We start from the raw sequence: 26,319 nt of genomic DNA, 5'->3' as shown, positions 1-26,319 counted from the left end.
AGTACTGCTGTAGGGGTGTAATGAATAGATGTCGTAGAGAGTTAAAAAAAAAAAAAAAAAAATCTAAGTTTCCAGGCATCAGGGCTAACTTCTTGCCTGTCAGCAGCTTTTAAAATATTGATGGCTTTTTCCTCATAACAGACAAGCTGAGTGGAGTCTGGAGGGCCTGCTCTAAACTGTGACTAGAAATCACATGTAATTGATGACTCCATGTAATTAAATATATATTTCAAGAGAAGGCATGTTCAGAAAGGGGAGTGGGGGGCAGCATCCATCAATCCCCCTTCCTAGGCCCGATGTCTCCCATCCAGACTCTAAACAGTGCAGTAATGTATAGGCCTGCTCTGCTCGCAAGGCCGACACCTTCTGATACTTCTGGTTACCAGTAACAGCAAGCAGGGCCAGTTTTCGAGTCATGACGGAGGCACCATTTGGCTGCAAGGGATGGAAGTCTGTTTGGAAGGAGCCGTATGTTCACGAGGGACAGAAGAGGCAAAGAGACAGCCAGCAACCGCATCAGGGAGGGTAAAAACTTATCGCAACCAACAGAAAGCCTCTCGTATGTCTTAACCAAAGGGCTTCTCACTTGCCTCCAAAGAAAGAGGTTGGTGCTACAGATAATATTCTTGGGTTCTCATAAGACTGTCATTTCTTCCCTGATAATCTCTCATCTGTACAAAGTAATCACACTATTGTACATCAGACTCCTCCGTGGAGGAGAAACCCTTGTCCGTAAGGTAACCTCGGTTGCCCAACAGATAGGCGAGTCTTGGTCCACAAGATGAGAACTGCCTCAGGATAGATTCCATTGTATTCTTCTCTCCTCTGAACAGAAAAACTTACATCCTACTTCCGATTCAAAGACAGGTCGTATAATCTAATCAATAGACCTTTATACAGAAGATTTTATTCCAAGTCTTGGATCTTCCCTGAAACCTCAGTAAGTAGTCTGTGGACTACTCCTAACGTCTTGGTAAACAGAAATAAATATCCCTCGAGACTTCACAGTTTATGGGGAAAAAACCTCCAAAAAACCTACGGTGCTTTTCCTTCCGATGGGCTTTGTAGAAGAGGCGAGATCTGAAGCAGACCAAACAAATGACCTCTCTCTCAGGTCTTCAATAGCTGGCTGTGAAAGTAGAATGTTAAAGGGTAGATACTGGTCTAGGATCTTTTTTTTCAGATTCCCATAACTTCAGGTATCTTTTGATTGCTTTCAGAACAAAAGAAACCTCTAAGCATTAGCATCCTTACTTCCAAGGGCCCTATCTAGGTCTAGAGGAGGGAATGAAAGTCTAGTCTAATCAAGTTTATCTAAAACAAAAGATCAAAGGTAGGAAAAGACACTGGCAACAGATTAAGTGTTCTGTCCGCCAGGCCTTGCCCTAAGCTTTCAGGCTCCTAGGAGGTCTGACCATCATAACCCACTTGTTCCCTCTAAGAAGATAACAAAACAGAATGACCCAATTCAGGAAAGGACTTGGTGGATGCATTCTTTTCTTTCTTTCTCTTTTCTTTCTTTTTTTTTCTTTTATCAGCTCCCGAATTCGGCTCCCATGTTTTAACTACAGCAGAGTAATTATTTTTGAGATTGTGTGCTGCCATACGGACTAAGCTGTAACACAGGGAGATACCAGGCTGATTACACAGTCATCTTTTGCACATTTCATCAGTCTTAGAACAGCAGATAAACAACTATTTCATGGGTACCAGCAGGTTCCAGATTAACCCCGCAGAGTTAAAAACTGTGGAACCAAATATCAGCTGATTCCAATTTAAAGCAATAAATCACCGGCAATGTTGACATAGACGGCGTCTGCTTACCAGGTGACAGTTACTGTACGTTTGAGCCCAACTTCTTGTATTAAAAAGGAGGACCCTGCAACCGCCTCCAAGCTGCCACAGCATGTTTTTAAAAGGGTTCTTTTAAAAGTAAAAGAAATATCCCTAATGAAACTGTCAGCATCAAGAGAGATACAGAAGATCCCTCATAAACACGTGAATTAAAATCAGCAGTAAATACAGACCCGTATACGTGGCATGAAGGGACTGGAACGGATGTGGTCTACATGCACCTAAGTATCAGGACACCTTTCGGGAAGGAAGATTTCGGAGGCGTTTCCCTCCTCCCCCTGCCACGGACTCTGCAGGTCAGACAGGAGGGAGAGTCTCTTCAGGGGACGGAGCCCGGCAGTCCGGAGGCCAGTCTGTGTCCCCGCCACTGGGCACCATTTAACTGAAAGTGGCTCACGGAGAAATGGCCAGTAAACACCACTGCTGCGTTCAATGGAGGAACCCAGACACGGAACTGTATCCTGGAGAGCACGGAGGATGATTTCTGTCTTCTTTTTCCCCAGTTGCAGTTGATAAGGAAGCCTGTGCTCCCCTGGCACCTGCTGATTCTATGGGATGCGAAAACAGAGATGCCAATGGCGGTGACTGAGGCCAGAGGGCCTTTTAATATATGTGACCAGGTAGGCGAGGACAGGTGTCACTCCGCCATGCAAGGGATGACCCTGGGTTTTGCGGTGTCGCCTAGGAGAACAGCTAGAGCGCGGGCCCGAGTCCCACGTGGTGGTTTGAGCCCCAAATGTCCTAACACGGCCAAGTCACCGTCCTCCCTCAACCACAGATCCCTGTTCTGGGTCAAGTGAAGATGTGAACCCCACCCTGCCTCCTCTCAGGGCCGCGATGTGGAAATGCCCTACGACCAGGAGTCTACGCAGCTGGGGGTTATTACCAAACAGGCTACCAAAGCTCTCTCGTTTCAGAGCTGAGCAGCTCTGGGCCAAATTACTCTCCATTTCTCCTCTTCCTTTACAAAGAGCCCAGCCTCGCTCGTGTGCTCCACTGGGGGACCAGGAGTGACTGGTCTAAATGACTCTAAATTACATATTCACGGCGTTATATGATAATACGGCCGCGGACCAATAAAAATAGCCCAATTATGAATTCAAGCTACGTGAATGTGTAAAGAGGAAAGTCATTTTCAAGGGGCTCATTTTTTCTCGCGAGGTGCGGGTGTGCCACAGACATGGACAAAAGAGGTTTAAACGAAGGTTCTGTTCTGCCATGTTTAAGGAAGAGCATTAATACCTTGTGTGACTGCATCTGTGAATGAAGACATTCAGAAAGCCATTATGTTTTCAACATAGGTTAATAATAAGGCTATTTTTTCCACCCACTCTTTGGCACAGCTGTAATGTGCTTGGCCTCGAGTGGGAGGCAACGTTGAACAAGGAATCAGAAGACAAATGATACACAGCAGAGCAGGGCCAGTTCATATAAAATATTGCCAGGTTGGAAATGGCTGTTTATTATCTTAGTAACTGTGGTTCCCACCCCCCACCCCCCTTTTTCTGGCGAGCACAGGGCTGTGGTGACGAGGTCTGCTCATAGAGGGTATAATGGTACATTAATTTTTGTCCTCATTCCAGTCAGATGCCAGTCAACACTTTGAACACAATGCATCTTCCGTCTTTTCTCTGGTGATGCTGCTTTCTGCAGAAGCACAGAGGGTGGTCTGGGTGAAGGCAGTGGGTGTACAACTAAGTGTGATCATCAGGGAAGAGTAAGAGATAAAAAGAAATGATTTTGAGGCGCCCGGGTGGCTCAGTCGGTGAAGCATCCGACTTTGGCTCAGGTCATGATCTCGCCGTTCTGGAGTTCAAGCCCTGCATCGGGCTCTGTGCTCACAGCTCGGAGGCTGGAGCCCATTTCGGATTCTGCATCTCCCTCTCTCTCTGTCCCTCCCCTGATCACACTCGGTCCCTCTCTCTCTCTCTCTCTCCTTCTCTCAAAAATAAACATTAAGAAAAATTTAAAAAAGAAATGATTCTGAAGTGTGGCTCTCAGACCTGGTGACCCAGCACAGACCGACCGCAGGGGCAGGGGCAGGGGCAGGGGCCGCCAGATTTGACTCACTGCTTGGTTGGAACCGCCTACTTAACACACACTAAGTATCCTCTTGGTGTCTGGTGGGTTTCTGTTTTCTCCATGGCAGAAAAATGAGCCAAACAGCAGTTAACACTCTCGGAAAGCGCTCTGGGGATATTCTAGGAAAAGGACAGTAAAAGTGCCAAGTGTGACTTTACTCTGTGGTAACAGAATGAGAAATAGTATCACACCTAGAGGTGTGATAGGAGGTGAGCTTAAGTTCAGAGTGGAACACTGACGATAAGTATCGTGTGTTTCTATAGCTTCCAAAAGGGCACTTCAAAAGCTCCTTCTCAACTACGGGAGGGAAGGACATTGTTGTCCCCCAACTACCCTAGGATGGGACTGGTGCCACAGTAGTCCACTGACAATGGTAATTCAGACAGAGGCCACTGAGATCAAAGCTCACCTCCATCCCTTCCTGAGATTATGGCTTGTCCGGCATAGAGCCACGAGTATTTTTATAACCAATGTGGCATTATAAAAAATGACAGTCTATTGTTTTCTGTAAAACAGCAAATAAAAACGGAGTTGAACTCCTCCACGGCAAGTAATACCTACAGCTGTTTGGAACCATGTAAGTTTCTTCCAGATTCAGAAAGTGACTCTGCATCTATTGAAACTTAACCGTTGTCTTAAGAGTTTACTTTACAGATTCAGGCGGCTTCTCTTAATCCAGCCTCCTGTGCTTTTTTCCCCCCTACCCTTCTGTGATCAGTCTTGGGACCTGGAATGTTTCAGGGTACGCTGTGCAGAAAGCTTGATTCTAAAGGCCTGGAAGAATGAATGTCAAAGTGGACTTGAGTTACTAGGTAAACACCAATTTTCCCACTTCAAAATTTGTGATTTTCTCTTTTTTTTCATTTAGAAATGAAAACAATAGAACAATCTTTACTTTTTTTTTTTATTTGAGAGAGAGCAAGAGAGCACAAGTGTGGGAGAGGGGCAGAGGGAGGGAGAGAGTGAGAAAAGAGAGAGAGAGAAAGAAAGAGAGAGAGAGAGAGAGAGAGAGAGAGAGAGAGAGAGAGAGAGAGAATCTCAAGCAGGCTCCACAATCAGCACACAGCCTGACACGAGGCTTGATCCCATGACCATGGGATCATGACCTAAGCAGAAATCAAGAGTTGGACGCTCAACTGACTGAGCCCCCCAGGTGCCCTGAAAAAGCTTTACTTTAAAGCTCAAAGTTTAAAAAAATGTGAAAAGTTATAAAACAGGAAAAGCACCAAAACAAGAGCCCTAAGAGCATGAGTCTGGTCCCCAGGGGACCACATCCCTAGCTTTGTGACTGTTATTTAAACTGTAAATTGCCATCTGCTCATCCACAAAATGAGGATGAATCCACTCTCCAGCCTCCTTCCCAGGGTTCCACGGAGAATTCATACCATATCAATCTGTGATGTAGAGCCCCATAAGCACATGTGTTCTAGCTTTTCTTGGGAAAGCTATTCTATTAACGAAGTAATACAAACATGTGTCAAATGACACAGTGCCTTTAAAGATCAGACTTTAGGTTAAGTCGGCATTATTTTTTTTCTCGCAGCTAAAACTGTACTGGACCCTCAGAAGGTGTTCTCTTGTGCTCAAAATCCACTACTGGGAAGGTCTGATTTCACCCTCTCGGTCCTTGCATGGTGCAAACAGGAGGCTGTGCTGAGTGACAGCACCAGTGGGCAGGGCATTAGCAGGAGCAAGAATCTCAACATTAATTCAATTAGACTTCCTGGTAGAAAACCTTTCTTAGTTAATGCAGTCCCTGGTGAAATTTTCTTCTGTAGTCTTTGAAACATAATTGCTGCACTTATCTTGTCATGGTGAAACTTTTGAGTTGTTCTCTCCCTTCACGTAAACCTGTGATTGCTTGCAGACCCTTTAGTTGTAAGATTTGGACACCGAAACTAACTGCCTTATCCATCAGAACCATTTCCCTACCCGGGTACCAGGCACCCTGTCCCCGAAGGAGCGCTACAGGACTCTGGTCAGGACACGATCACTGCTGCCTGGAGTGGCCAGTCTTGCTTCTGAGTCCGTGGTGGGGCCATGTCCCCCCAGGGAAAGGCTAGTAGGACACTCCAGGGAACGGTTTCACATGCTTACTGAGAGGCTCATTTGTGCTTGGGGCGGTGAACTACAACGCCTAATTCTCACCAAAAAAAGGCCTGGGGTGGATGTTGGAAGCAACGTTAAAGAAACAGAACAGAACCAGGTCACGACCACATTACCTTTACATCGGGTTGAAATCCTGGGGATCTCCAGAGTGAAAAATGTGATGACTGGAACGCCCAACTGGATTCAGGCAGCGCCTTCCCCTTCCTCAAACCGTCCCCGCCTCATCTGTCCAGGTCCTTCTCAAGTCTGGCTGCACATCTGAATCACCTGAATTTTTCTGGATGCTGCCTGGCCCCTTCTGCAGAGGAATTCAACCCCAACTCCTGAGGGGTAGGGTCCAGGCACTGGTATTTTTGTTGCTTACATTCTCTAGGTGATTCTAACATACAGACAGACTTACATCTCATCTGAATCTCGTACCATCATCGTGAAAAGCGCCCTGAGAACGTATACGACCTACTCCAGGCCACACACGAGAGTGTTCTAAGTCTGGATCAGAGCTCAAAGTCCCTGACTCCTCCCAAGTAACACACTCACTTCCGTTATAACAGACTATCACAGGGGTGGTTGTGATGGCGGGGGGGTGGTGGTCGATGGAACACCAGCTCCTCCAAAATCTAGTCTGTCGGTATTAGCAGCTGACACAGCTTCCCTCTGCCGGTCAGTCACGCAGTGGCAGGGCCAGGCAGGGCTGTGGGGGCACATACAAGCACGTGAGAAACCGCGTGCCGGTGATCAAGACAGCAGGTGCCCCCTAATGCTACCAGAATAAAGGGGGCAGCGTGGTTGGCACTTCTAAGGACCTGCATCGTGTGCTCTCACTTTCAATGTCACTGGGACAAAGCGGGGGTCCTCCCTCAGGGGGCAGGGACGCACTGGCCATGCGCTGGAGGAGCCCCATCCGAACCACGAAGCAGGCTCTCATATCCTGCTCAGTGCGAGTGGTTTTGACGAGATCATAGCCCAAGGGGCCACACAGCTGTGCTCGTGGGACAGCTGGCTCCTTAAAATTGACGGATGGGCTTCCACGGAGGCACGTGAGGCCAGAGAGATGAGCAGATGACGATTCCTCTCTACTAACTGGCTCCTCCGGGCAAACAGCGGTAACTCATAAAACAGTGCTGCCTCTACACCTCCATGGGAAAATTCACTGGGCGGTCAAGTTTCTCAGTGAAAGCAAAAGAGACTGGGAATCTGCATGTGAGGGCAGGGGTGGGGGGGGGGAGGGCAGCAGGATAAACCCGAGAAATAGCATTTGCACACACACACATCCCCTCCCTCCCTATTTATTTCAGATGTCCCTACATTCAGACTGTGGATAATCACTTTGCTTGGGAATCTAAACACTAATGAAATAACCACTTACTATTTTTTATTTACAAAAGAAGCCTGGTGATTTGGAAAAGATCTAAGCTTTGAAAATGAGGATGCTTGAGGGTATATATTGCTGGGGAGTCCGCACTTAATGAAAAGCAAGGATAGGCAGAGGATGTTAGCTTAGAAGCTCTTATTTCTTCCAGCTGTTCAGGGGCTGCAGATTTTGAGGTGGTGTCCCCATTTCGTGTCCCCCCTCCCCCGAAGGGTCATTTTCCTGAGACTACCACGTTGGGAGCTGGTCCCATGGCAAGTCCTGGTCCAGAGGGGATTCCCCTACGATAGCATGAAAAACTGGCACACTTGTGAGAGTATCCCTGTCTGGGGACACCCCCAGGCTGAACCCAGGGTTCTTGTGGTTCAGCCTCTTATCAACATGAAGACAGTTTGAGCTTAACTAAACCTTGCCCCTTCCCAAGCCACTGGTCTTGCCTCATTTCCTCTGCAAGTTAGAGGTACCTGGGCAGGATTTTTGAAGAAGACATCCACTCTAAAGCTGAACATGGAGGAATACAATGAATGTTTGTGAGTGCCCACTATGTTACAGGCACGTCGAACTCAATACATCAGGCCCCACTTGTAGATGAGAACCCAGATTCAGAGCAGGTAAGCAGCTCGCCCAGTCCTCACACAGCCAGCAAGTCCTGGAACTGGACTTTAAACTCAGATTTACCTACTATCTTTCCATAAACATGACCAGGACTTTGATGACATGATTTTTTTATCATGGGAAAATATGTGGAACTTATACTTTACCACTGTAACCATTTTTTTAAGTGTATTTATTTATTTTGAGAGAGAGAGGATGGGAATGTGAGCGGGGGAGGGGCAGAGAGGAAGAGAGAGAATCCCAAGCAGGCCACATGCCGTCAGCACAGAGCCCGACTCAGGGGCTCCCTATCATGAGCCGTGAGATCATGACCTGAGCCGAGACCAAGAGTCAGATGCTCAACCAACTGAGCCACCCAGCCACCCCTACCACTATAACCATTTTTAAATGTACTATTCAGTGGCATTCAGTACATTCACAGTGCTGTGCAACCATCCACCCCCAGAAGTTCTTCATCTTCCCTAACCGAAACTCTGCGCCCATTAAACAACCCTTCCTCTTTCCCTCTCCCAGTGCTTGGCGCCCGCCATTTTGCTCTCCCGTTCTCAAAATCTGACTACTCTAGGTACCTCAAAGAAGTGGAATCATTCCAATGGATTTTAAAAGAGAGGCAGAAAATCCGAAGAGCCAGAATTCAGTTTTGTGCTTTCTCCTTTCCTGAATGCTTCCAGTATTTCAGACAGATTTGGGAAGACAAAAAAAGCTCTCCTTCCCACATCCGTGGACCAGTCCACTTTGTGGAATTTTTTTATTTTAAAGAACAATTCTATTGAGAGGACATCCCACTGAGAGTCACTGCTGTGATCACAGGGCTATTTCCTGAACCAGGTACAGCACTGGGCTGAGGGAAGACAAAGAGAGCAACACAAAAATCCCCACCGTCAGAGACATTCTTTAAAGGGACAATGTCAATGCTCATCTTCAAACTGAGACCCAGGGAAGAAAGAGGAGCGACAGTAGCTCAGGGAGGAGTGGGACTGAAGCATCCTGTAGACAATCAAATCTCCCCGCTTACTTTTTAGCCTAGAATATTCTTTATCAATGGGCTAAAATCTCATCAGTACCTTTTCAGAGTTGATTCCAAGTAAGTATGTGTTGACTAGACATGAAAAGATCACTTTACATTGGATACCTCATCTATTTCTAAAAGCCTCCGAATGAGACATGAATCCCACCCTCAAACGATTTATAGATACTGAGAGGAGCTAAGAGCTGTGCATAAGTAAGTTAATACACAGTGGAAGGTGACAGTGAATGCAAGAGACACTTTAAGTGTCTTTAAGACGTAAGTCTTTAAAGGAGTAGGAGAAAGAGGTTATTTTGAACCCAGAGATTTTATACAACTTTGTTGGAAATGGTAGGTTCTGAAAAAAGGGCAGGCTACGGAGAGAAGGAGCCGGAGTCCAGGCATTCTGTCTTATAAAGAATCGATCTGGAGGAATGAAGATAATGAGGGCAATTAGGAAAAACAGTGGGGGCTACATTAGGGAAGATCTGAAAAACATGGCCAAGGACTCTGGGCTTTACTGACTAGGCAACAGGGTGCCACCAAATGCTCATGTACTGTTACCCATATTGTGACTCCTCTGGATAAAAAGCACTGTGAGAAAAGAATCGGGATGAAGAAATCTAATCCCGAAGAACACACCTCTGCTTCTGGTCTAGACGGATAACCTTCCAGCCTGTTAACAGCTGACTGCTCTACAGAGTTTCCAGGCCACAGAGCAGGGAGCAGAAAGCCAGGCGGAATCTGGGCAGACATCCTGAGTTGAGAATTTGGATTTGAGAGTCTGGGGAGGACAGACACAACTCACAGAAAGAATACTGGAGAGGACAATGCGACACAGACAGAACCCCAGGGATCTGCAGAGGGTCCCGCCCGCCGGAGGATTCAGGAACATGCCGATCAGTGCACGTGTATCAAGAAACTACCAAAGATGGTGTGTGTGGGGGCACCCAAAAGGATTAAAAACCAAGAATAGTGCCGTTCCCACCAGCCAGGCTAGAAAAAACTACTTCAAGGCACACTGGGTAGAGAACTCAGAAAGGCCTGACCTCAGAAGTAGGAAATCAGGAGCCGTAGGCTGGGTAGATCTGCCTAATACATCCCAAAAGCAAGATTCAAAACAATCAAATTGCTTGTAAGTATCCCAACTGCACTGCAGAACAGAGTTCAACATTTTTTAGAGGAAAACAAAAATATCCAGAACGTAGTAAGGTGAAATTCGTGTCCAGTATCTTGGCAATCCAAGATTTCTAGGCATGCGAAGGAGGAGGAAGACATGGTCCATAGTGACAAAAATCAACGAACTGAAACCATGCAGAAGTGCTACAGATGTTAGAATTAGCAGACAAGGACATTAAAATGACTTTTATATCCCTGGATTTGTAGATTTCAAAAGCTAAGTAGAAACTGGAAAATATCAAAAGGACCCAAAATGGACTTCTGGAGATTAAAAACTATAATGTCTGAGATAAATGAGACAGTGGATGGGATGAAAGGCTGATTAAACATTTAAGAAAAGATTAGCAAACTATGTTTCAAAATGAAATATAGAGAGAAGAATTAAGAAGAGGAAGAGGAGGATGAGCAGATTAGTGAGCCATAGGTGACTTCAAGTGGCCAAATATGTGAGTAACTGGAGTCCCTGAAAGAATGGAGAAAGGGGACAGGAAAAAAATGAACAAAGTAAGGACTGAAAAATTTCCAGTTACAGTGAATACTATAAGCTCCCAGATCCAGGAAGCTCACCAAAGCCCAAGAAATATGAAGAAAACTAAATCAAGACACTTTATAGTGAAATTGCTTCAACACAGTAATAAAAAAAAGTCTCAAAAGCAAACTAAAGAAAAAAGAGTCATTAATGGAAAAACAAAGGTAAGGATGACCTCAAATTTCTTGTCAGGAACAATACAAGTGGGAAGACTGTGAATCTTTAGAAACTGAAAGACAAACTCACAGATACAGAGATCAGACTGTGGTTGCCAGAGTCAGGGGCTGGGGGATGGGGGATGGGGGAAATGGCTGAAGGTGGCCAAAGGTACAAACTGCCAGTTATAAGAGAAGATCTGGGGGCGTAACATACAGCATGGTGACTAAAGTTAACAATACTGTACTTCGTATTCAGAAGTTGTTAAGAAAGGAGATCTTAAAAGTTTTCCTTACAAGAAAAAAAGTTTGTACCTATGTGAAGTGACAGAAGTTCACTAAAGTTTTTGTGGTGATCATTTTGCAATATAGACCTAAACCAAATCATCATGTTGTACACCTAAAACTAACAGCACGCTGCATGTCAATTAATTCTCAAAAGAAATGGAAAGAATAAAAAATAAAACACTGACCGTAAAATACCTGTCAACCTAGAATTCTATACTCAGTGAAAATATGTTTAAAAAAAGAAAAAAGGCAAAATAAATGTGTTTAGACATACAAAAGGTAAAAGAATTTACCAAGAGATGAACTATCCAATAATATGTGTTGACTAAAGTCCTTCATCAAAAGGAAAATGATACCAGAAGGAAATAGGGGTTCACACAAAGGAATGGAAAGAACTAGAAAAAATAACAACATGGGTAAATATATAAGAAATTTTTCTTATTTAAGTCTCTTTAAAAGAAGACTGACTACCTAAATAACTATGTACTGAGAGGTTTATAATGTATGTCAAAGTTACATGTACGATAATAGTATAAAGTCTGGGAGGTAAAAAAAAAAAAAAATGGAAGAAGTATGCTACTCTAAGATTCTCAAATTATATGTGAAGCTGTATACTATCCTTTGAAGGTAAATTGCAATAATGTAAAGATATATATTATAAACCACAAGGCAACTCCTCAAATAACAAAGAGTTTTATAGCTCATAAAGAAGATAAAATAATCTTAAGAGGAGGCAGAAAAAGATGAAAGAATAAAGGAGAAATAAAAAGCAAACCATGAAATGGTAGAATGACACCCAATTTTATCAACAATCAAAATTAATGTTCATTAAGCAAATACTTTAATTAAAAGGTAGAACTTGTTACAGTTATTAAAAAAAAAAGTAATACCCAACTGTTGGCTATCCACAAGAAATTCACTTTGAATATAAAGATACAAATAGGTTAAAAGCAAAAGAATGAAAAAAGAAAAACCATTACAACATTCATTAAAAGTAAGTGGCTATATTGGTATCTACCAAAGTTGATTTCAAAGCAAAGGAGAATACTAGAAATCAAGATTATTTCAAAATAATAAAGAGGTCAATTCATCAAGAAGACATAAAAATTCTAAACATCTATGCACTGAATAAGAGGACTTGCAAATACATAAAGCAAAAAATGATAGGACTGAAAGGATAAACAAAATATCCACAATAATATTTGGAGATTTCAATAGATTTTTATTATTTATTATTATTTTTTAAGTGTTAATATTTATTTTTTGAGAGAGAGAGAGACACACACACACAGAGCGTGAGCAAGGAAAGGGCAGAGAAAGGGAGACACAGAATCCAAAGCGGGCTCCAGGCTGTAAGCTGTCAGCCCAGAGCCCAACCAGGGCTTGAACCCACGAACTTCAAGATCATGACCTGAGCCGAAGCTGGACGCTCAACAGACTCAGCCAGCCAGCACCCCTCAAAAGCTTTTTAAATTAATTGATAGAATGAAGATACAGAAAGTAAGGATATAGAAGATTTGCACAACAGTATCAACCAAACTGACATTTGTTAGAACATTCAGTCCAATAACAGTATGATATATATTTTCAATCACACATGGAACACTTACCAAGACAGGCCATATTACGGGGCATCAAATAATTCTCAAGAAATTTCTAAGTCTTCAAGCCCTTCAAGGTACGTTAGGTTCTCTGACCACAATGAAGCAATTATAAATCAGTAATAGAATAATCTCTGAAAAATTTTCAAATGTTACCAATTAAATGACATGCTTTGAATAACCACAGGTCAAAGAAGAAATAAAACAGGAAACTAGACATTATTTAGAAGTGAATGAAAATGAAACCACAATGCATCAAAATTTGTGGGATGTAGGCAGGGCAGTTCTTAGGAGAGAAGTATTAAGTGTTCATTAGAATAGGAGAATGATTTCAAATTTATGACCTCAGCTTCCCCCTTAAAAAAACCCCAGAAAAATTAGCAAATTAAACCCAAAGCAAACCAACAAAGAATAAAAATCTAAGTGGAAATCAATAAAATAGAGCAAACACAAAGAAAATCAAGAAAACCAAAGGCTAGTTCTTTGAACAGACAAAATTGAGACACGTTTAGCCAGATGAAGTACAATATATCAATATCAGGAATGAGAGAGATGACATCACTATAGATTCTACAGATATTAAAGGGATAAAAGAACATTATATTCAGCTTTATACCAATAAATTTGACTATTGTGATGAGACAGACATATTCACTGAAGGAGAGAAACTCAACAGGAAACAATCTGAAGAGACTTATAGGTACATACAAATACATATATATATATATATATATATATATATATATATATATATATATATAATACACACACACACAATATACGTACATATACATATATGTGTACATATATATGTTTATGTACATGTATACATACACATTTAGGACATATAGATCTATATACACTAAAGAAATTAAATTTGTACTTAAAAACCTTTTCAAAAAGAAAACCTGAACCCCAGATGACTTTCGCATCAACTCTACCAAACATTTAAGAAGATAATAATACAACTCAACATAAACTTTTCCAGGAAAATGAAAAGGAGGGAATACTTCCCAACTCACTCATGAGACCAGGATTACATCAAACCAAAATCAGCCAAAGAAATTAGAAGGAGACTACTTAATGATATTCCTTCCTGAACACAGATGCAAAAATTCTGAATAAAATTTGAATTTCATAAGGGCTGCACATCACGGTAAAGTGGGGTTTATCTCCCAGCCATGCAAGGTGACTTTAACATCAAAAATCCATCCGTGCGGTTCACCAAATGTATGAACTAAAAAAGAAAGCCACAGGATCAGTTCAACAGACGCAGAAGAAGCATTTGACAAAGCCCAATATCCATTCCTGATAATAGTTTTCAGTGAAATAGGAACAGAAGGGAAATGTCCTCAACCTGATAAAGGGCATCTATAAAAAACCTACAGCTCATATCACCCTTAATGCTAAAAGACAGAATGATATTCTCCTAAGATCAAAAACACGATAATGACGTCCACTCTCACCACTTCTACTCAACTCTGTCCTGGAGATTTTAGCCAGGGCAAGCACGCAAGGAGGAAACAAACAAACAAACAAGACACCTACATTGGAAAAGAAGTACAAGGGATTTTTTGTGTGCGCATGTAACTGTGAGCTAGATTTTCTTTGACACGAAAGCAAAAGCATAATCAGTAAACGAACAAATTAGTAAGACTTCATCAAAATGAAAAACTTCTGCTTTTAAAAAGAAGCCATTGAGAGATTGGAAAGACAAGTCAGATTGGCAGTACGTGTTTGTAAAAACCTGGATCTGGTGAAGGCCTTGGATGGAGAGTTGGTCGGTAATTCTCAAAATTCCACAGTAAGGAAACCCAATTAAAAAGCTGGCAAAACATCTGAATAGACACTTCACCAAGAAGAAATACAAGTGTCCGATGAGCACATGAAGGGATGATTAATGTCTTTAGCCCAATGGAAGCTAAAACACAGTGACATACACCCAACACAATCTATTCAAATGTTTAAAGTTAGAAATACTGATTATACCAAGTGTTGGCAAGGATATGGAAGGGCTGGGACCCCTTTACTGCAGGTGAGAACGTAAAACGGTACAAAAGCTTAAGAAAACAGTTTGCTAGTTTCTGGAAAAGTTAGATACACGCCCACTATAGGGTTCAGCCCTTCTACTCCTACATGTTTAGCCAAGATAAACAGGAGCATACAAACACTTGTACGTAAGTGTTCGCGGCAGCCGTACTTGTGAATAGTAAAAACCTGGAAACCACCCAACGCCCCTTCACAGGAGAACTGACAAACGGTGGTTTGTCCATTCAACAAAATGCTACTCAGCACTAAGAAGAAATAAAGTACTGACAGACGTGAACTATTGCTACTGAATCTTGAAATAATTATGCTGAGTGAGAGACATCAGGCCAGGAAAAGGCACATGCAGGAGGACTGTAGTTCCATGAAATTCCAGGAAAGAGAAACTTACAAGCTACGGAAAGCATCACTGGCTGCCTGGGGCTGGGGGTGGGGGTAAGGAAGGGATTTCCACAGAAGAGGAAGTTGCTGAGGGCGGTGAACATGTTACTTTCCTTGTGGTGATGGCTTCAGAGGCCCACACACCTTAAAACTTAACCAGATTTTGCACTTGCAGTCGTGTCAATTTAGTGCCTGTTTATTACGCCTCCAGAAGGCTGCTGGCTGCACACAATACCCCAAGATGGCGGTACAGATGGCAGTGGGGGGAGGAATAGAACACGCGGCTGGAAGAACACCACAGACTCAGGTTCCCAAGATACGGAGCCTGGCTGATAGGAAGGGAGGTGACACCATCAACAGCAACAGGGACAAACAGCAGAACAGCAGGCAGGTTCAAGCTGCAGGCACGGTGGGACATTACATTCCAAAGGAAAGTTTAAAACCTCGGGCTAGAAATCAGAGGCAGGAGACAGCCTTGGGACGCTCCGTGTCCTTTTCTTCGCTTCACACCCCTCCCTCATCCCTCCTGGGTGGATATGTTTTCTGCTGTGTTATAATCCGAGTCCAGGAGGGAAGAAAACCTCACTTTGGAAGGGTTCCATTTACCTACGTGTGACCCTCAGGGAATTTCTCGGCTCGCAACCAGAAGTAAAACCCACCAGGTCTTCATCTCACAGAGTTCCAGAAACGCACTCAGCCAAGCAGAGCTTTTACGGCCTCCTAAAAGGGCTGGAGGCGTTGGCGAAATGCGAATCAAGTGACGTACGGAAAGGCAAAGGGAGCGGGCGATGTGCATCCCAGGACCTGAGAAACGACCAACGGGTGAGACCTATGAAGTCATTGCTCTGTTTGCTGCCCCACCCCCCGTGACATCAGTCCCTGCCAGAAGGGAATTGCTCCCGAGGACTGCAATGTGGCGCTCCGTGCCGGAGCCAAAGGAAACATCTGTAAGTCTGGCGGGGTTTCAGGTGAGCGAGCCGCTCAGAGGGCTCCCAGCCCGTGCCGGCAGGAGACTCCGGCTGCAGAGCGAACTGCTTTTCTCCTTCCTGATTTTATTTTAAACGTCAAAACTTTTCACACTACGGTGACACCCTAAAATGATTCTCTTACTTCCGTTGCTTCAGTTGAAACAATATTTTTTTCATGCTCCATAGAGTGTCCACCAGCGGATTCAAAACCAGGGATGCAATGGGGCACTCTACTCCAACGTGCCGTGAGAAAGAAAAAGGAGGGGAAAAAAAGCCAGGTGGAACAGCTGGGGAGAAAAAAGTATCCCTTTCTCTTGAACGTTCCACATTCACTCACTCAACTGATGTCTACGACAGGCATTTTTTTTTTTTTTAATGTTTACTTTTGAGAGAGACAGAGAGAGAGAGCGCGTGAGGGGGAAGGGCAGAGAGAGAGGGAGACACAGAATCTGAAGCAGGCTCCAGGCTCTGAGCTGTCAGCACAGAGCCGGACGCGGGGCTCGAACCCAGGAACTGTAAGATCATGGCCCCAGTTGAAGTCTGGATGCTTAAGCGACTGAGCCACCCAGGCGCCCCGTCCAGGACAGGTATCAAAGCCCTGTGTGAAGTTCTGCGAGGTTCCATCGGATGCACCAATTGACTAAAGTAACCCCCAACTGCCGGAAGCTTCCAGTTCAAGTAGACCAGTGCATACCCAACTGGAGCATGACACAGAAAGCTACGTGCACGAAGGAGCTTTTATGGATGAAGTGGCACGTCACGAGAAAGGCCAGCATATAAACCATCAGAACTGGAAAGAAGAAAAAGAAGTAACACCTCTAGGTAGAGGCAATGGATGGGACTCAAGGCACGGAGGCCGACATCCAAGGAATGCTATTCGATACCGTTCAACAAACATTAGTAAGCACCTGTTGGTTGCCTGCTGCTGTGCCAAGCGGTAGGCACAGAGAGGCGTCAGAGGCAACGCCACTCCAGAGAAGTATGCCTTTCGAAGTGAAATGGATCATTTCGGCGTCATAACCAATACCAAGAACGGAGACACACACACCCAGGGGCTACAGGAACCCCTGAGGCAGGTGGTTAGGAGCATGGATTCTCAGGATGAACCTCTTAGGTCTGAATTCCTCACCTGCCCCTTCAGTAGACGCATCTGTTTTCCTAGTCTCCATTTTCTCAGCTGTAGCATGGGCTCAAGAGAGAGTATTTGCCTCAGGGGAATACTGCGAGGCTGCGCGCTACAGGAAGATACTGCGGTATTAAGCCCTGAGTACAGGACCTGGCACACAGCATGTCCTCCGCAGAGTATCAGCTGTGACTGCTGACCCTACCGAGAACCGATCCTGCTTTTGCAGAAAGGCCGGCGTGTTGCGACTGCCCGCGGGCTGACGCGTCGCCGGCAGAAAAAGGCCGCTGGCTCCCCTAACTTCTCTGAACTCGAGTCTTCTCACCTCGAGCCGACGGGGAATGGGAACAGCTCGCTACGCGCCCCCTTGCTCTGAGCGCGCTACACAGATGATCTCAGCGGAGCCGCATCGCAATCGTACCCGCTTTGCAGATGAAGAAACCGAGGCATGGAGCGGTCACGTCACTTGCTCTAGGTCACAAAGTGGACTGCGGGGGTGGGTCAGAAACTAGCCCTTGACCACCAGGGCCCCGTTCTTCATCGCGGCGCCACGCTGCCTTTCCGGCGGTACCCCTGTTCAGTTCCAGCAGGTGTTTGATGGGAAGCTGGCGTTTCATTTGGTAGGAAAAGAAAGGGGAAACAGAGCTACACGTGGCATGGGCGTTAACCTGCGCCAGGGAAAGCACACACCTCAACATCACACCTCACGTTTGTACAGAGTTTTACAATTCATGCGACTCTTTCACTGGCTTCTTTTTTTCCCCTCCCTTGCGACACTACATTCCTGAGGGCCACCAGGAGCCTAACAAATACAGCCTCGGGTGAGGGACACCTCAGCCCTGTGGTTTTGGGGGTGCTGACAGAGGTGACTTGTGGGGACAGTCACCCCTGGGGCCACGGTGAGTGATTTCTGTTTCAGCACCCCTGGGCACCCTGTGGACACGGGCCACACCTCCTGTGTCTGCATCCCTAGGATGCAGTGTGGCAGGACTGCACACTGCCTGGTACACAAGGCTCTTAAGACACGTTCTAAGAGAGAATAAAGGCCTCTCTCCGCTTCCCAGGAGCACCTCTGTACAAATGGGTCAAGTTGGTATCGGACGGGACGGATGAAGAGTTCGCCTCATTCAATCTGCAGCTAATTCTGAGTGACCATTTCATGCCAGGCACTGAGCCAGGCACAGCGGCTCCAGGGATTAAAAAAAAAGACACAGACTTCTCACAAGCAAATTTAAGCTAGTTGCATGAGAGATACTTATGAAAATAAGTACTGTGCATTCTCAAAGATTTTCAAAGTGTGCCTGGGGCTTTGATTTATACGAAGCAGTATTATGTGCCTATTTTTATTTGAATGAATGCCAGGAAAGTAAATGGGAGACTGAATTGTCTTTTGAACTCCACATACAATATTAAGGCTTAGATGTGAGGTCATATGGAACGCACATGGTCTAGGTAAGAGAAGTGGCAGCATTATAAAAATTACTCCGAAGGATGTGTTCGATTTTAAGACCAGATCAGCAATTTTCCCAGGCATTATCAGCCTTGCTCAAAATATCGCTTAATCTCCTGTCTCAGGTTCCTCTTTTACAAAATGGGGGTGGATCTGCCTGGGGCAGCGGGAGAAGTGGCTGGAGGGCAAGAGAGGATGCGATAGGGCTTAACGGTTTCCTCACTTTGAAGTGTTCTAAAAATAAAGCGGTTTTGTCGCGAACGCGGAATGGTATATGTGTCAACACGGCATCTCGTGTTGCTAGGGCAGGCCGACCAATGATTTCACAAATCCTTACAGCTCGGCAGCTCACGCAGGTGGCGAGCAAGCCACAGAGAAGCAGGCAGGCCTTTCTCTGATCTTCTGAGCACTGTGGGCCTGGCGTCCTGGAGAGAGGAGGCGGGCCTTCCGACCACGCATCGGTCCAGGTTCAACAAGCAGACTCTGCCATTTGACGCGGACTCTTCCTGTTGCCCCTGAAGCTGTCACAGTTGTATGTGCCTTGGGGTTTAATCTGTAGCGAAAAAGCCTGACATGTCCCACTTAAGAACTGTTCTCCTAAGTACAGATTAGTCAACAATGAGGTCGCGAGGAAAACCCCAAAGACCTGATTTTTTAAAATGTGGCTTTAATTTATTCATTACCTTTCCTAAGTCTTCCTTCGGAGAGATTAGAGCCAAGCCCGGGCTCCCGGAGGCACTGCCTCAGTAGGGACGCGGGCTCGGTGGCCGGGCCCCCTCCGTTTCCTACCTCCAGGGTGGCGAACCACCCCTATTGGATTTGCAAAACAGCTAAGCCCCGCCACCATCTGGCAGCTGTACGGTGGCCTGTGTAAAATGAACTGGTGGTCACAATCCAGTTCCCATTAGACAGATGTCCACTTCACAAAGAGAGCACCACACTCAGCAGCGGGCTTGGCAGAGAGGAGAGAGGGCTGGGCATGGAAATGGCATTTCCTGGTTCCGCCGCACGGAAGCGAGCCAGGGGGATGATGGCAGGTAGGATATGGCGGGGGCTCTGGGAAGGCTGCTTGGTGCTCAGTGATCCATCTAACTCCTGAGAAAACACCTCAAAACACTTCTCACTCACCCTACTGAGAAGCGACCTTTTCCAAAACTAGGTTTTGCCTTATTGAGCCGCACAGTGGCTGCGGTCCCCGAGGACCATCACCAGGGTGTATGGACCTCACTCAGGGACTGATGGAGATCCCAACTGCTGTGACACTCTGGCCAGCTTCCACCCCTGTCCTAGGGAGACCGTGCGGGGCAGGCCAGGCAGAGAAAGGGCCCTGGTCAACCTTTCCGGGGCTAATCATTAGCATTCTCGCCCCCCCAAATGAACAGGTTTTTGTTGAACCCTAAAGAGAAAGGGCAAAAATAGTGGTCCTTCATCTCAAAAAGCCCCATCTGCCTGGACAGCTGAGACAGCTCATGAACATCTTCCAGAGGACTTAAGAAACTAAAGCTCCACTTGCTGCTTTGCCGTTGACGTTAACGGTTTAATCTGAAGAGTGAAACTAAGCGGATCTGTTCTCCCTCCACCCCAACCAGCCGAACGGAAGTGGGAGGTGTGAAGGAGAGACAGGTCTCTAGCATGGCAGGAGCGTACAAATTGGGCAATGCTGTTCTCTGATTTTTCTTAACATATGCGAACAGTTTGGTTCACATCCTCTTTGAGTAGCCAAAAATTCTTTACAAGATATTCACACGAACGTAAACAAACAAAAACCACTCAGCTAAACAAACACCCAACTCACCTGACTTGAAGGAGAATCTTTTTTTCTTTTTAATGTTTATTTTATTTTAGAGAGAGAGAGAGAGAGACAGTGGGAGTAGTGAAGGGGCAGAGAGACAGAGGGAGACACAGAATCCGAAACAGGCTCCAGGTTCTGAGCCGTCAGCAGAGTCCGATGTGGGGCTCAAACTCACGAACTGCGAGCTCATGACCTGAGCTGAAGTTGGACGCTTAATCAACTGAGCCACCCGGGAGCCCCAAAGGACAATGTTTAAGAAACAATCCAGGCAGCGAAAAATAAGAGCTTTACCACTCTACTAGGCTGCATTAACTCTGCACTAGGCTAGTGTCGATCACTACAACGTGTCTCAATATCAAACACAGTCCAATGTGCCGAGCAATGTGACGTAAGGCCTGCAGTCATTATCCAAAGTCCGTGGAAATTTGGGCCAAAGCAAGATAATCAGACACAATTGTTCTGAAAGAGCCTGTTGTCCTTGAGGCCAGGACATGAGGATCAAGAACTGGGAATAATTACTTAGGTTTGGAAATCTATAGGAGGCCCTCTACAGAGTTTCCAATATTTGTTTTGCCAACATTTATAATCTCTCCCCAGAGACCTCTGGTTTTTACTGAGGAGTCCGCCCCCCCCCCCCTTCTACCATGTCCTTCTCCTTCCCCATAAAATGCCGATTTAAATCAGGCATAGTATGTTCTAGCAGACTAGTTGAGAAAGAAGCATTAGGTTTCTTTGCACAAAAAATTACAAAAACAAAAACACATGGCTTACAAAATCTAGACGCCGTGATTTTTTTTTTCCATCCCCATCGTCTTCTACTCGACCTACCATACACTACTTACTATCTTTTATTCATATCCCGCCATATGTCAGGCACTGTATAAAGCCACTGACGTTCAATATTCTATGAATAATTTAGTCCTCAGAGGTCTACTGTGTAGGCAGTAACACACCCATTTGAAGAAATGGCGTTCAAAGAAATTATCTTTGCATCACCACAAAGTTTAAAACAAACATGTGTTGTATATGTGTGCAAACACAAGTTCACACACACGACCTACGGAGGATAAGGCTGTTCATGTCCCTTCGGTATCACCTGGATGGTAGGGCCGTCAGGTAGGGCCAGGCATTGTTCTAAAGGGTGTTACACAGAAAGGGGCTACTGAGGGCCTGCCGACGCATCACACGTGTCTGCGTGATACTGCGGGATGGCACCAAACCGCAAACCCTTGCATTTTACGGAGAACCCTCCGAAAGGTTCATTTAGTGAATGCTTTAGCCTCTTCTCGTCCTCAACTCCCTACAGGGAGAGGAGGAAGGAGGAAGGAAACCAAAGATGAAGACAAAGGGGAGAGAGGACATACAGGGTGTGTAGCTGGAAGCCAAAACTCCTCCTGTCACGTGACCCTGGGTTCCGCTAACTCTCTCACTTCACCTTTACTATGTGAACAGCACAGGACCACACACGGGGCAACCTCAGGGTACTTTCCAAAAGAAACCATGCACCCATGCACACAATGGACACTGCTTAACCCCAAGCTGACTCTCCATTTCCAAAGAATGGATGGTCATCCTGTCTTTGACCAGTCCGATTCCTTCTTTCCTTTTGAGGCCAAGACCATGGCCCGTTCTTCGTATTTATACGTATATTCCTAGCACTAAGTATGATGCCTTGCACACAGTAGGCGCCAGTAAATGTTTATGCCCACGCGGCGGTACTCAGGTAAACATCTCATTAGCTTTCTGGGCCACCTCTTTATCGTTTTGCTTCTACATGAAAAAGGACCCAGGGCTTTCAAGGCTCCAAATCCCTGCTACAAAAGAGCTGGGCACGAAGCCTCAGGAGACCGCCGGCCAGAGGTCCGCTCCTGGGGGCTGTGAGTTAGCGGGCTCGCCATGTCTGTAACTTTCATCATGTTCTAAGTTCACCACCTCTTCTGGGTCAAAGTTTGGCTCAAACTCTATACTTTGCTGCTGTGCCAACATTTTCAGTCTAAGCAGTGGAATCCAGGGGTTTAGCATTAATTGAAAGAGCTTATCTATATATAGCCTCACTCTGCACGTTAGCATCTTCAAAACTTCAATCATATTCTTTTTTTTTCTTCTCCATTTTTTTTTTTTTTTTTTTGAGAGCACAATCCCTCTTTTTATGTTTTGCTACAGGCTTCCTCCCTTTTCATTTTTGTGACTCAATGCTCTCAGGCCTTTTAAGTTAACCTCCTGGACCTTTCCATATGGGCTCACCTTTCCAGACCTCGGTGATTCATGCTGTTCTCCTTTGGAAGGCCTCCACCTCCTTGATGCATCTTCAATAACATTTCCTGATATCAGGCACAGTGGCCTATTTAGGAGCGAAAAAGCTCTTTGTGCGAAGTGGTGGATTACCTGTCCCTTAACACTTGGTGTCTGCTCTGTTCATTTGTAACGTTTAGGTTTCGGGGGCCATTTTGACCATGAACTTGTCGAAGGCATGGTTTCTTGCACCCCTCACCCTCCCTATCGTGATGCCCCTCTACGTGTCTCTGATACAGTTTCCATTAAACCACAGGAATTCATAAAGCAATTTTTTTTCCACCTAAAACTAAAAAGAAATCAATAAGGGAACAACAATCGATGGGCCCAGCTGGCAAGAGACTCTGAACACTCCAGACGACACTAAAGGTTACTACGGAGACGCAGGTCTTGAGCCAAATACGTATTCCGCTATGGGACTCGTCCTCCATAGACCTGAGGCCTTAACATACTCCAAAATATTTTATAATGATCAGAATCTGGGTCAATTAAAGAGTGCGATGAGTGGATACTCCCTTTCGATCCTTCAAATTCATTTCTCTGATACCAATTCATGATCCTCCTAATGGAAGTAGAGAAATTACATTTCTTTGTTCTTCAAACTGATCACTGTCCAAAGTACACTTCTCCAACCAGGTTTCTCCAATCTGAATTAATGCCAGAACGTGGAAACTGGATTAGGGGCATCTTTCTCAGTAATTTACATAGAGAGTGAAAAAATATTGATCCTAATAGCTATTCCTGTGGCGTCTCAATTGCCATCCTCATTCTCCCAGACCCATTAGTTTTTACCATTATAACCTGGCCCTGTTCAGAGAACTAGCTCTTTTTTCCATCTATAGCAAAACCTGCTTCTGTGCTGCTACCTATGTGTCTGTCTACGTGACTCAGCGGAAAAGAGGCCTGGAGAAATCCACGTACCTCCCAATCTATCAGGCCCCATATGCCTTTGTTCTGTGCTCCCTTCCCCACCACATGTGTGCATCAAAGCAGACTGGAAAATAAACTCAAGACATTGGAAGGCCCTAATTCTTTAATACATATAATTGGTCTAGTTCACTGCAAATTCCTCTAGTGTGATACTTAATGTATCACTGAGGTACCTAATGTCTGCTTTTCCACTGAATTTCACAGTAGGGGTCAGAACATTTCCAATTCTCTTGACCAGGTGTCCTGAAAGCCAGTGTACCATCATCTGGCATTTCTGTTACCAGAATATAAAAACCCGAATCAATCTGTTGCTAAATCATATTATTTTAGTCTAGCTTCTACTTTTTCCCATTTGGCCAATTCTCTTTTCATCCCTTTTTAGTTTCCAGTGGTTTTGAAGGTCATATGATTGTTGTGCATTTATTCATAGTGGCACATTCTGGCATGCTTATGTCTGAAGGGTCTCGTAAGAGGTTTGGGCTAGCTAGCCAATATTAGAAAAGAAAGCATGTGAATGGATGATCTCAGGATCAGTGAAGTTTGGACAAGGAACAAAGAACCCAAGACCTCATGCCTAAATCTTGTTAGCATCTGGGGCCATATGTCCAAGAAGAAAATTCAGTCTTTTAAGAATCCATGAACACAAGAAAAAGGATAGTCATGGTGCTAAGACCATGGTTGGAATCATTAAAGACCAGAAACTTTCTCACAAGGTATGTAATGACTTTATTTATATTTACAACACTAGCATTCTAAACACTTCTAAATCTAACTCAACTACGGTCAACGGTAAGTTTTCATTAGAAGCAAAGACTGAAGGAGGAAGAGAGAAAACATTTCAACCTGATTGCCTGATCATCTGGGGTCTTTGGAGTGGAAGCAGTAAGGGAGGGCAGGTCGTGCTACGCCACGCCAATTCATAGGCCACGCACGTGTGTGTCAGAGCAACGGGCAGCTCTACCCTACAGGAAGCACTCTCCTTCTGCTTGGGAAACTGGACTTCTCATTTCCAAAGACCGGTTTCATAATGACCCTCAGTATCGTAAACCAGGGTGGTTCACTTGTGTAACTGATGGGAGAGCATTTCTAACATGGAAAAATCTCGTTGGGGGCAAATGAAAAGGCAAAGAAGACCTCTGGGCAGGCAAACTATAAATGTACTCAATGGGAAATGCAAATTGTGAGATCTAAATTTAGCTGTTTCAGTAAACCTGTAGACATGTGTGGGAGGGATCCCAACAGACCTAGGCCATGAGGCCCTGGGTTTACTTTTCATGTAAATTTCTACCAAAAAAAAAAAAAAAATCCATTCTCCTTTCATCCATATCCTGTTTCCTTTATTCCTTCGCTACGTTAATTCCAGAAAGGCAAATCGACCAGGGACAAGACGGCTGGGGACCAGCTGATGTCCCAGACAGAGGAGGAGAAAACAAAATGGTCAGAAGCAGCCTTAAGTAATTTATTTTCTTCTTTGATATTGGCTCTGTGTGTCCTCTGCGTTTCCCTCCTTCCTTTTCTTCCTCTTTTTCTCTCCAGAGATATAAGGATCAAAATATGCCCAGGACAGATATTATCTGCCAGGGGAGAAGCTACCCTTTGATAAAAGCAACAGAAATTCAGGGCTGGGCTAGACAGGCACAATCCAGTCTCAGCTCCGGAGTAGGGGGCATTTAACAGGATTCCTTCTCGCTGTAACTTAACAGAGGCTAATTTAACAATTCTCTGATTCATCTCAATCGGTGCTTGTGGATGCAGTCTGTATAAGTCAAAATAGTTTTAAACTCCACGAAAACCATGAATTGTTAAATCTTTAACAGAGCCATATGATAAAACTACTGAACCCACCTCTCCCAGGGATGTGATAAGGATCCCCGCCTGCATGAATATAAAAATTCTGACTGCATTTTACATTTATCCTGCAGGACTCAGTCAGCCAAACAATGAAAAGATGTCACAGGAAGTTACACAGTGATTTCTGTTAACGTAAAATTAATTCAGGATGAGAGATCCTTCCTGTGGGCCACTGAGACAGCACTATCAAAACTGGGGCTGTCCCAGAAAATCTAGGGCAGCGACCCTGGATTCCAAGAGATTGAGGGCAGAAATCCTATCCCTACTTGCGTGTGTTGAAATGTAAAATTGGTTCATCTTCCTGCATTTTGAATTCTTTCTCAATTATGGATTTCAAGATGCCATCGCTTCAATAAACCGGTTCCACGCCCATTTCTGTTACTTAAGGGAAGCTTCTGACAAGAGTCCTTTCAGGAAGAAAGGAAAGGCGTGAAACATGGAAACGCTCCCACCCCAGTCCTCCAATGGGATTCCTTTAATAAAAAGGTCGAAGGTGTTCTCTGCGAACCTTTCACATTTTAAGGATTATGGGTCAATAAGACAGCACCTCTCTTTGGGCTCTTCCAACAGCATATGACGCCGCTCCGTCAGGGCTGAAGACACCGAGACGCGCTCCCTGAACGAGCTGGTGATGATGAAATAGCGCTAAGTCTCTTGTAAGCCCCGGGGCCTGCTCTCCTCCCACCCTACCACGGGAGA

General features: G+C 44.9%; 1 protein-coding gene across 12 annotated transcripts in view; it reads right to left on the bottom strand.

Moving 5' to 3' along the window:
- CELF2 (CUGBP Elav-like family member 2) overlaps positions 1–26,319 on the bottom strand; it is an 844,193-nt gene that overhangs the window by 136,937 nt on the left and 680,937 nt on the right. The window contains exon 2 of one of the 12 annotated variants that reach the window (XM_078450450.2): positions 6,159–6,736. The exons of the other annotated variants lie outside the window; for them this stretch is intronic. The gene's annotated coding sequence lies outside the window, so the exon portion shown is untranslated. The remainder of the gene's footprint in view (positions 1–6,158; positions 6,737–26,319) is intronic. 12 annotated transcript variants of the gene reach the window in all.

The sequence above is a fragment of the Panthera onca genome, chromosome B4 (assembly GCF_046562875.1).
Source record: "Panthera onca isolate mPanOnc1 chromosome B4, mPanOnc1 haplotype 2, whole genome shotgun sequence".
Classification (NCBI taxonomy): Eukaryota; Metazoa; Chordata; class Mammalia; order Carnivora; family Felidae; genus Panthera; species Panthera onca.
The sequence above is the reverse complement of the archived record's forward strand: the minus strand, read 5'-3'. Positions and strand labels throughout refer to the sequence as shown.